This window comes from Elephantulus edwardii, unplaced genomic scaffold (genome assembly GCF_000299155.1).
Source record: "Elephantulus edwardii isolate Elephantulus edwardi_28Jun2011 unplaced genomic scaffold, EleEdw1.0 scaffold00051, whole genome shotgun sequence".
In the NCBI taxonomy this organism is placed as follows: Eukaryota; Metazoa; Chordata; class Mammalia; order Macroscelidea; family Macroscelididae; genus Elephantulus; species Elephantulus edwardii.
Window position 1 is genome coordinate 7,426,876 of NW_006399801.1, and position 12,554 is coordinate 7,439,429.

The following is a 12,554-nucleotide window of genomic DNA, read 5'->3' on the forward strand; positions in this document are numbered from 1 at the left end:
TTTCTAGGGTAAACTCCATTTTTCTTTTGGAAGCCATGATGTACCAAAACACAAACAAACAATAAAAACCCATCATAAAGCAGCACCTACCCAGTTTTAGCCAATTTATAGGGAGGTGTATCATCCTCGGAGCTCACGCTGTCACATGCAGTCTGGGCTGGAGCATTCACCCAGGCCCTGCTAGCATTTCTGTGCTGACTCTGTTCATCTCTGGATCTCTGCCTTTACTTATCCTACAAGTCCAGATGCCTGACTTTTGCTGCTTACTTCTCTTTTTTTGCTTTAATAAACCATCCTGCTGCCATTTTTTTGTCAGGAAACCCAGCAGTGATGGGGAATTTCACTTCAAATTGGCTTTGACCTAGAAGTATTTCCATAGAACTATCATTATAAATGCTTCTCTGAAGGTTAAACAAGATCCCTTTCCCTCAATACTTCTTTCCATCTAGTCCCTTGTCTTCTTGTGTTATTCTGTGTCCTGCCACAAAACTATGAATTCCCTGTTCCCTGAAGCAGGGAAACCACAAACAAGTCCTTTCTTTAAATTGCTGTGAGGACAGTCAAGGATTCAGCGTTCAGAAGGTGGAATGAAGATTTCATTTGCAGCACGAACAGAAACCAAACCAGTGATTGGTGAGTGGATTCTGACTCATGGCGACCCCATGTGTTGCAGCTAGAATTGTGCTACTTAGAGTTTTCATAATTTTGACCTTTGGAAGCAGAACACCAGACCTTTCTTCCTGGATGCTTCTGGGTGGGTCCAGTTGAGTGCATAATTGTTTTCACCAGTAGAGGACTCCCATCTACAATGTTTCAATAAAACTCTGCCGGTGCACTTGATAAAGGAAGGCTGTAGAACTCTGCTGTTGGCAGGTGTAAACTACAGAAAATGTAATCCAGAGGAATCACTTTCTTTAAGCCATATTCTTCACTTCCTTCACTTATCATCATCTAAAGCAGTCAAGCTTGGTTACTTTTCTTTTTTTCTCATTCACTTATTCAGCAAATTCTTCTAATACAGCAACTTCCTTATGGTCTAGGAAACAACAGAGAGCCAACCCTTTCCTGTAAGGGTTGTTTCTCCCAGCCTCAAAAGGAATACAGACATGATACAGGCAAGTCCAAGGTGGAGCACATCGTGCAGGGAAGTGGAAGGGGACCTCACTTAGTTCTGTGGTCAGGAGAGAACAGTGGTGTCACTGGGGGATGGTGTGGGGGGAGAACAGGTAGTGTAGACTATACAATAAGATTGTCAGAAGGTGTGATTGTTGTTGTTATGTGACGTTGGGTCACTTGCGACTCATAGTGATCCCTATGTACAACAGCCCTAAATCCTGCTCTATCCTGTGACAATCGCGCTGCCTCTGACACACCCATCCCGATTACCCCAGTCACTGAATCAATCCACCAAACTAAATATATAATTTTGGTGTAGTCTCTCAGCAGAAATGAATAATTTTTATATAAAAAAAAATCCCTGCAGTCAGTTATAACAACAAAATATTTTTGTAACCCTTGCTTGCATATATCCTTGTAATGTGCTGGGCTAGAGCAGTCCTTATTATTCAATTACTATATTTCTTCACTAGCACCCTCCATAAGCACTGGCTGTTGATTTTAGGCCCCTGAGTTTTTGTTGATTAGTTGCTGATTTTAGGCGCCTGACTTTGTGCTGATTTTGTCAAATTTTCTGATGTTTTAGAAATCATATTGTGCCAGTAATATTTGTGAACTTCTATCGGTACAAATTTTTTAAAAGGAAGTATTAATGTACCCCCCCCCCCGCTTTAGACTCAAATACTAACATAATTCAATGTGGAAAGATTTTACAAAGCAATTGCTCATATAATCCAAGAAATATGAAACAATTTACAGCTATTCTATGATTAAACCTCTTAATAAACATTAGTAAGGCAGATTACTAAAAGTATGTTTTGGGAGGAGGAGGAGTGTGTGTGTGTTAACACCAACCCTAGTGACGCCACTGCTGGGGCAGTGAAACTGACATTTAAGGATAAATGGGGTCCTCCAGAAGTGCTGGAGTGGGTGAGAGGAGGTTCAGGGCAGCCAAGAGAAGGGCAGCCAGAAAGGGGGTGTGGCCAGGGGTGGCAGGAGCGCAGTTAATATTTGGGGCAGTAGGGCCCCCACGGAGGGGTATTCCGACCTGGACCTACAGTCCGCCTAGGCTCACATGCTCCAGCCCCTCCGCGTGCGTTTGGCGAGCCGCTCCCTAGCCCTGGGCCGCCTGTGGGCTCGGCCCCGGGAGCTTGCGCATCGCCACTCCTGGGGAGGAGGGACAGGGCTGAGGTCCTCCAGGTATGATTCCCCATTGCACCTCTGTACCGCGCCCAGCAGGGAATAAGGCACTTGTTGGATTCCCTAAGAAATGGGCAGATTCCCTGGCTCAGGTTTCCTGCCTTTGATCTCGGTGTTTACCACCCCGTGGCTGTCTAGTTATTTACAGAAAGGGATAGTTAAGGCCTGGCCCTTCTGGTTTTGCTTTTTTTGGTTTTTCTAGATGTCCTGGTGGGAATCGGATTCAATCTTTTTTCCAGGATTAAAGTCTTGTAGAAAAGAGGGCTGGGTAAAGCAGAGCTCTGATTCAGCAAACATCCCAAGTAGTGCCTAGCCCCCATAGTTTTAAGCGGCTTCAGTCCGAATTTCTCTTTTAATTTCCATAGTTTTACAGCACTTACTACCTACAATGTTTTGAAGCTCTTATGTATGCAGGATTTGAAGAAATACATTTTAAAAATCACAAATTGGTCTGCAAGGTGAAGGACATTACAAAGAGGCATTAAGCTCCTTTGAACCTGATTCTAGTGACTTGATTCTGGTGCCTGCACAGAATCAGAATTACATGTCAAAGAGAAAGCTAAGCTATTCCCTGGGAAACGTATAGGGGTATTCACCATCGCAAGAACATGGAAACAGCCCAGATGTCCAACCACAAACGAATGGATTGAGAAGTTGTGGTACATTCATACAATAAATTACTACCTAACTTGGGAGGGACTGGAGAGCATTATACTGAGTGAATTCAGACCCACAAGGACAAATACTGTATAAAACCGTTATTGTAGAATGAGTATGACGATACAAGGTGGGCGTGAGGGTGGAATTAGAGTGGTGAGGATGGGGGGTAGGGTGTTAATCATAGGGTTGCACAATTCGATGGGTGGATGGAGTGAAGGAAATGGGAAGGATCTTTTGTGAAAAACAATGTATTCAAACTTTGTAAATAAATCAGAGTAATAGAAAAATATTAAAAAATTTAAAAAAAGTTAGGGGTTATGGTAATGTTCTTGCCTTTGATACCTTTAACCACCTTTATCCTTTTAACACCAATGAATTGTCAGTATCAGAGGTGTATAGCAGGTGAAGTTTTCCCACTTTTAAGCGCTGATTAGCTTTTTTTGTAAGAAGTCTCATTTCCCAGGTGAAAATGTTCGGGCTGGCCTGGAAAAAAGATAAAATCTAGTTATTATAGGACTCATCTTTTTATTGACTTTACAGGCACAGGAGAGTGGGGAAACATCCAGGCTGAATTGTATTGTGCTGTCTAATTTTGGGCTGAGTCTGCTTTTGAATAGTTATCTTAATCTGGGCTTTGCAGAGTGACAGGCCCGCTGTGGGGCACTCTGCCTTAGGATGTCTTTTAGGATCAGAACCGTCAGAGGCTCCGCCTTCTCAGTTCCTCCTCCCCTTGCATCTGCCTTGGGCCTTGTGAGTGGGCCAAGAGGAAATCCATCTTTGGGAGCTCATCTGCATGTCTCTTGTGCTTTCTTACGTCTGCTCAGGGTTCAGATAGGCCCTTTCTGCAATTCTACTCAGCAAATCATCAGTCTGACACATAATAGAATTATGAGTCATTTTTCCTATACATTGAAGATCCTACGCTCCAATCTCTAAATTAATTTCATCACCCCTAGTTGCCATGGAGGTGATTCAGATTAATTTTGACCCATGTGTGTCTGAGCAGAACTGTGCACCTTAAGACTTTTAGTGGTTGGTTTCTCAGAAGCTGATTTCAAGCTCTCTCTCTCCTGAAACTCCTCTGCCTGGACTTGAACTTCCAACTTTCTAGTTGACATCCAAAAATAGTAATCATTTGCCATCACCTAGGATCTCAAAAATAAATGAGATGTGATAAAATAAGCAAAAATTAATGTGAGTAAAAGCAGCAGCCCAGGATTTTGATACTGAATTCAGTTTAAATCTCACTCTTGGGAGACGTAGAGTGATTTAACCTGATGGGAGTGGTTCAAATTATAGAGGCTTCAGGTACTGTGATGAATTGAGGAAAATCTGTAGGTGGGCTTTTCCATGCTTGTGAAAGGAAATGTGATCTAGCAGGAAGGAGCTTAATTTGTGTAGACCGAATCTGTTAAAAGGAGGTAGTCCTATCCACCTCAAAGGGTTCTGATGGAATGAAAGGAGAGCTTTGCCCTTCCTTCCCCTCCCTTCTGACTCAGTCCAGGTGGACTGTAGCTCATTCTCTGTAGTCACGACTGTTAATGGGTGCTGGAACCACAGCCCTGTGTGCTGGTTCTCACAGTCCTCACCACTGTTCACCAAGTGAATATTATTGTTCCTGAATTATCAGGGAGCTCCGGTGGCACCGTCTATAGGGAATTCCACCCCTAATCCCAAGGCAGTGGCCGTGCTCCTCTAGTGGTTCGAGTTCATCAGAGGCTGTTAGGGAGAAAGATGGAGTCTTCTTTTGTGCAATTTACAGCCTTTGTAACTTGCTGGAGGGTCAGCCATGAGTTAGCTCTGACTTTATGGCAATTAGTGAGCAGTTGCTCTGGAGTCAGTTCCAATTTGTGGTGACCTCATGTGTTTCAGAATTGAACTGTAACCCATGGCGTCTTTAGAGGCTGAGATCTATCAGAAATAGATTGACAGCTTCCTCCAAGGCACCTCTGGGGAGATTGGAACTGCCAATGTTGGGTCCATGATCAAATGCTTAATCTAGTGGGCCACCCAGCGACTCCATTCCTGTATTAAATCTATGGAAAGAAGCATCTGCCTATGGCCACAGCGCTCCTGAATGTGTGTGCTGGTGGCAGTGGGGTTGCAAGTTGAGGCGCTATTTGAATTTAGGATGTTTGACTACAGACTACAGTTGCAAACACGATACAAACTGCAGTTGCTACAGGGCCAGTCCTGGGCTGCTGGGAAAGATCCACTGCTTCCTACCCTTCCCCCACCATTATGGTTCAAAAGGTGTTAGCCAATCTCCACATTCATTCATTTAATACAGGCTAACTGATACCTTTAAGTTACAGTGCTGGAGAAGGCTACTGAAAATGTCATGAACTGCCAAGGGACAAATGGGTCTGTCCAGGAGAAGGTGAAACCAGGTTGTTCCTTGGAGCAAGGATTTATCTCACATACTTTGGGTATGTTGTCAGGCGGGGCCAGTCCTTTGAGAAGGAAATTTATGCTTGGACGGGTGGAGGGTCAGCAAAAGAGAGGAAGACCCAGGATGAGATGAATTGACATGGAGACTGTGGCAATGGGGGTAGGAGTGTCAGAGACAGTGAGTGAGGTTGGCTTAGGATAGGGCAAGGCTCAGTGACACTGTTCATAGATCGCTGAGTTACAGTCAACTTGACAGCACATAAAAACCACATTTCCACAGGCTTTAAAAATGAAGTCTTTATTCATGAAATGAGATGGATTATTTGAAAGACAAACAACTGTGGAGTAGTTCTCAACCTGTCTCCAGTTACTCTCAGACATATGGTGGTGCGTTTAGGCATCTGAGGCTGTGGAGTGCTTCTTGTGCGTGGAGGTCTGCTGTCTGCTTGCTAGGAAGCTCATGGTACTATTCATCCCAACCAGAGGCCCTGTCAGATGGTCAGGAAACGGATCAAAGGTGTACCTCTTCCTCCTCTAATCAGTAACTGATATTTAAAAAAAAAACTTAATTAAAAAACAATGGTGAAAATATATAACAACATAGGCATTGTCTTAGTTATCTATGCTGCTATACATGTCTCTGAGTTGTGGTGTTGGAGAAAAGTACTGAATATTCCTTGGACTGCCTAAAGAACAGATAAGTTGTGGAGAAGGTGCAACCGGAGCGCTCGTTAGGGGCAGATGATAAAGCTTTGTCTCACATACTTTATGCATGTTGCTAGGAAAGGCTGTTCTTTGGAAGGCAATGTCATGCTTGGAAGGATGGAGGTACAGAGAAAATGAGGAAGACCCTTGACCAATTGGAGTGACACAGTAATTACAGCAATGGGCTCAAGTGTGTCAGAGATTGTAAGGATGGTACAGATCTATGTTTCATAGGGTTACTATGGGTTGTGCTTGACTTGACAGACCTAACAACAACAACACCTGCTTTTGTAAAAACTTACCATCTTGTTGGTCCTACGGGACAGTTCTACTCTGCCCTTTAGGATAAACTGGAATCAACTGAAAGGCAATGAACATAACTATGGGCTATAAAAGGCCACATCTCTCTGCTGAATAAGAGACCTTTTCACTGAATTTACTTTCCATGGAAATAATTTTGTGACCACTTTGCTCTCTAGTGGCCAACTTGTAAAAGACTTAACAGTTTTACTTCACTTTACATTTTCATGTAGGAGCCAATTTAGTCTTAAAATATTTTTTATTGAGCACCCACTGTGTGTAGGACAATGCTAAATCTCAGGGATAGGAAGCTTGAATAAGAGGTTACCACAAAACAAATTTTTGTAGATTGAATCATGTTGCAAATGTATTAGAATCTCAAAGTATTACAGACGAAGTTAGAAATGATCTAGTTTTTTAAGTAGAAAAATGGAGACCCACTATGTTTAACTTGCTTAAGACCATGACTATTAGAGACAATAAATAACTGCTGCTGAAGCTACTAACAGTCAGGGTCTAATTTTTTTAAAAAAATAATTTTAATGAGCATTTACAGAGATTTTGGATTTCCATTTATTCATTGCTGCACAGGGTCTAATTTTTATAAGTCTATTTTGAAAGAATTTTCGACTTAGAAGAGGGCTGAAAAGCTCATACAAATATAGAGTTCCTTACACCCATCACCTAGCTCCTTGCATTGTTTATATCTGCACGGAATGCTACCAAAGCCCTCAAAAATGCCTGATTCTGAGCCAAATTAAGTTAAAGCTGAATTGAGTTGATGTGATTAGCTCTCTTTTCCATTAACTATCTTAAAAGGTATTCTTCCTGCTCTGTGCCTCAGGTTTTCACCATTTGTGGCTAAAGGTATCAGTTGGTTCCACTCCTCTCCTGCCTTTATCACATGGTTTGATTATGACCTATCTAGTCTGAACCTGAAAGTGCATACTCTATTGTATGACCATCTTCTCTACTGGTGCCACTGGAGACCTAATAACGAATCTAGACTTCCTCTGGATACAGCACTGTTCATTTTCATGTATGTAAGTTTTCTCTGAAACAATAAATCTAAATCTTTCATTTTGACTCCTGGTTAGTTTTTCTGTGAATACTTATTTGAACTCAAATGACATCTTAATGAAATCTCCCTTTTCTGTTCTGGAATACTACACTGCATTAAAAGGAAAACCAAAGTCAGCAACCCTCATTGCCATTGAGTCAGAAATGATTCATAGCTGACTTTCCAGCAGGCTTTCAGAGGCTGTGTGAGAGCGGAGTGTCTACACTTTTCCCAAACAGCTGCTGGTGGGTCTGAACCTCCAGAGAGACGCTGCCTTTGGGTTAGTGGAGAAACTCCCTACAGACTATGCCACCAGAGCGCCCACTTTGCATTTGTTTTTTTTCCTTGTGATTTTTAACAAGTCTACAGAAAAATTTTATTTTCAGTCATTCATTGTTGCACATTTTTCTTCCTACCCCCTAGTTCACTAAAAATTAAAAATCATTCATTGTTGCATAATTTCCTGCCCCCTTTCCCAAGTCCACTTTGCTATGCACCTCTTATTCTGGACTATTGTCATATAAATAATTCCTAATAATATATTCCTTTTAAACAGTTATTTCCTTCATCTGTTCCAGTGCAGTGTTGATTATTTAACCCCTCTCTCAATAGCTTGAACAGTACAACACCAGGGAACTTTCAGAAATTCAAGCTGAATTCAGAAAAGGATTATCATTATTGATGTGAGATGAATCTTGAAGGCAAAGAATACCAGAGAGAGGTATTCTTGTGTTTTATTAACTATCCAAAGGCATTTGACTGTGCGGATCACAACAAGTTATGAATTTATTATTTATTATTGAGACTAGGAATCCCAGAGCACTCAATTGTGTTCATGCAAAACCTGTATAAGAAGCAGTTGTTTGAAAGGAATACTGACTGCCTGGTTTAAAATGAGGAAAGGTGTGTGTCAGGGTTGCATCCTTTCTCCATACCTCTTGAATCTATTGTCAACAACCAAAGTTGCAAAAAATTTAATTTTACTTGGATCCACAGTTAACATCCATAATAGCAGCAGTTAAGAAATCAAATGACATGTTGCACTGGAGAAATCTGCTGTCAAGAACTTCTCCAATGTTCTAAAGAGCAAGGATGCCAGTTTAAAGACTAAGGTGCATCTAAACCAAGGCATGGTATTTTCAATTTCTTCCTATGCATCCAAAAGTTGGAAAATGAATAAGGAAGAATGAAGGTGGCTTGATGCTTTTGAGTAGCGGTATTGGTGAAGACTGTTGAAAAATATACTGTGAAGAGTGTAGGCAGCAAGGATATGGCCAAATAAGTTTACAAACTTCACATAGGGATGAATTGTCTCATCAACAACATCCATAGTACAAAACTCTTCCTATAAGGCCAAAGTTTCCCCCATTCCTGCATCTAATTCTACTAATTCTGACATCAATCTTACTACTATTCTGGGTCTGGAGTCCACTGCAATGACTACACAGAACCATAATCATGGATATGGGTTTATTAGGGAAGTTAACAGAGAGCAAGATACAATCTCTTATTCCAGACAATTTACCAAGTGTGGTTGTGGATCCTATGACCTTCAGCCGTACAGCACAGGTCAATGTTACAAAGATCCCTTAATCTTGACAGGGATTTTCCTTCAGTCCTCCAGCAAGCTTCGGTGAAGGCTGCTGATTCTGACTCCACAGGGCAGCAGTTCCAAACCAGCTCTGTCTCAAGTTGTCTCTGGCTCTCTACTGTGGCTGCTATTTTTGTGTAGATCCTGGTCTGGCTGGCACAGGAATCTCTGGCCCTTAAAGATGTCCATTGTATTCCCTGCCTTTTCTTCCTTCTAGTATTGAAAGTCCCAATTTCTGCTGCTGAAACTGCTTGATTTAAAACCCAGTGGAATAGTGAAACTAGTCAATCCCTGTGCGTATACACTAACACACTCTGTATTATGCCATTCATCCATGTAGCAAAGTCAAAGTCAATGGCTAGGAAAGCCATTTTGAACAAAAAGCCCTTGACACCACATATATCAAGGACTGTGAAAAAAACAACTCTGCCTTGAAGGAAGTGTAACTAGAATGTTCCTTGGAGGCAGAGATGGTGAAACTTTGTCTCTCTCACTCTAGGAATATTTTCAGGAGAAACCATTTGTGGAGAGGGATGACACACTGGGAAAGGTGGAGGGTCAGAGAAAGACCCTTAATGACGTGGCTTAACACAGTGACTGTCACAATGGGCTTGAACATAGCAGCCGTGGTGGCAATGTACAGGATAGGGCAAAGTTCAGATCTAGAGTCCTAGTCAACTCCATGACACCATCACAACCACAACATTCAATCTGAACAAATAATCTGAGGATGCTGTATTCTAAAGAAAAATGTGGCACCGAGCATAAAGGAAGACTGATCAGCAACCTGTGTTATTCAAAAGACATAACCTTGTTTGCAGAAAGTGAAGAAGACTTGAAATACTTACTGCAGAAGATCAAAGACTACAGCCTACAGTAGGGAAGTCTTACCACTGCTAAGACTTACCATGATAGCTGGAGAAAAGACTGAAGTTGTCAATGATTTTATTTTATGTGGAGTCGCAATCAACACACATGGTAGCAGCAGTTAAGAAATGGAAAGGTATGTTGTATTGGGAAAATGTGCTGTCATGGAACTCTCCAAAGTTTTAATGATGTCAGTTTAAAAGACTAAGGTGCACTCAATCCAAGCCATGGTATTTTCAATTTCTTCCTATGCATCTGAAAGTTGGACAATGAGCAAGGATGACCAAAGAAGAATCAATGCCTTTGAAACACAGTGTTGGCAAAGAGTACTGAGTATCTCATTGACTGCCAAAAAGACAAGCAAATCAGTCTTGGGGAGAACACTACCAGAATGCTTAGAAACAAGGATGGAGAAACTAGGTTTTTCACATACTTTGGGCATGTTGTCAAGGAGGGCCAATAAAAGACAGAAAGCTAGCAAAGGTGGAGGGTCAGAGAAAGAGAGGAAGACCCTCAACAAGTTTCACATGAGCACAATTAAGAGTTCTGGTATTCCCATCTTCTCCACACTCCACTTTTCTTCATACTTCCTTGCTTTCAGGTACAGGATGCCCGTGGCTTATCAGGTACATACTTTCTTCTTTCAAAGTTCACTAGGACTGGGCACTAGGATGAATTTTTGGATAATGTTGTTACTGGGTAAACATGGTATTGTCACCTGCTACTGGAAAAAAAAAATCAATGTTGGAGACAGGTTGGAGTGTGAAAAGTAGTTTTATTATACATGCTAGCACACAGGAGACATGGAGTCTGAGCTTTCCAAATCTGCTTCAGCAAGGAAAGATTGTCTGAGGGGATATTTTTGGGCTAGGTAAAGACCCTGGGGAGGAGTGCATGCATATTCAGTCCTTTAGGTGGGAGTGTCCGGATGTGAGCTTTAGAAAAGGAGCTATTAACCTCTATCCATGAGTTGTTTTCATTTTCTGGAGAGCTTATAACTGGAGTCTACTATCTAAATTATCTTTCTTTGCTTGGATTCTCGCAAAAAGCCTCACTCACCTCCTTTGATGTGCTGAACCACTGTGGCCTTCTTTTTTTTTTCCTTTCCCCCTCTTTCTTTGTAATCTAGAGGTGGCATACAGGATTCATTTCAAAATAGAATTTTCCCAGCATGTATTCTGAGACCTGGATATCCTGAAACATCTAAGGGCAAACCTGGAAAATTCCACTGCTGGCTGGGTGGCTGGTGTCATGGTACCTGTGGGAAGGAGAGGAAAGAAGATTTAGAGATGCCTGTGATGTTCAGGTGGAGGAGACGGGGTGTGTGGTGCTCGTAGTCAGCAAACTTTAGAAAGGCTGTCTGAAAGAGTTAGTGTTTAACATTTAGGGTGTATCATTTTCCATAGCCCTTTTTTCCCCCTTTTCCTATAGCTCTTTTTACATACACTCCTAGCTGGTAGGCTGGTTCTGTCACAGAGGGGCTAATGTCCTCCTTAGTGGACATTGATTTCTTCCTCCAGTGACAATTTTAGATGTGCTTCCCAGCTGCCATTGTCGCCCATCCTTCTCCTATGGAGCAGCAGGTGGCCTCAAACCATGTGTTTTTGGGACTGCAGTGCAGCTTCTTGCTACTAGGCCACCAGAGCTCCCTCATTTCTTCCTCCAATGACAATTTTAGATGTTTCCCAGCTGCCACTGTCCTGTAGGATTGCATAGGATATGGCTTCAGCCCTGCTCTTCATTAAATGTTTTTCTTTTATTTCTTTTCCATATCTATTTTCATCTTGTTTTTGTGCCTAAATATTTCTTTTTGGTGTCCTTTTTACATACCTATTGCTGCTGTATACAGTGGGGGAGAATTAATAGTATTGCTTGCTTTGGACTAAATTGGGTCCCTTTACCAAAATATGGGTCCACTTCCAAAATAACAGGCCTTCGAAAACCCTATGTACAATAGCGCACACTTAGATTAGACTAGCAGAGCTGGCATCAGAGGCTGACCCTTCAAACTGGGAAACACAAAAGATGAGGAGGGAACAGTTGCAAGCAGACACTAGTGATTAGAATGTGAGATGTGAGAAATATGAACATAGGAAAACTGGATATTGTTAAAGGAGAAATGGAATGCATAAATGTTGACACACTATACCTTGGCAAGTTGAGATGGATTGGCATAGGACATTTGGAATCAGACAATCAAATGATCTATGACGCTGGAGATGAACAGGTGAGGAAAAATAGAGTTACATAGACCATTTCTAGATCCATAATGAATCACAACGTTGAGTAACAGGATAATATCCATATGCATAAAAGGAGGACTTGTTAATACCACTATCATTCAAATATATGCACCAACGAGCAGAGCCAAGGAGGAGAAAGTAGGTTGAACATAGTACCAGGATGTGTTAATAAAGGGTGACAGGAATTCAAGAGTTGGGAACAGGGAAGAAGGGTCAGCAGTCGGAAAACATGGGATTGGTGACAGACATGAGGCTTGTGATAGAATGAAAGAATTGTGTACAACCAATGATGTAATCATTGCAAATGACTATTCTAAGAAACAAATGATGGCTGTACACATGGCCCTGATGTGATGGTCTTTACAGGAATCAGACTGATTACATCTGTGGAAAGAGTCACCGCAGAAGCTCAATATCAACT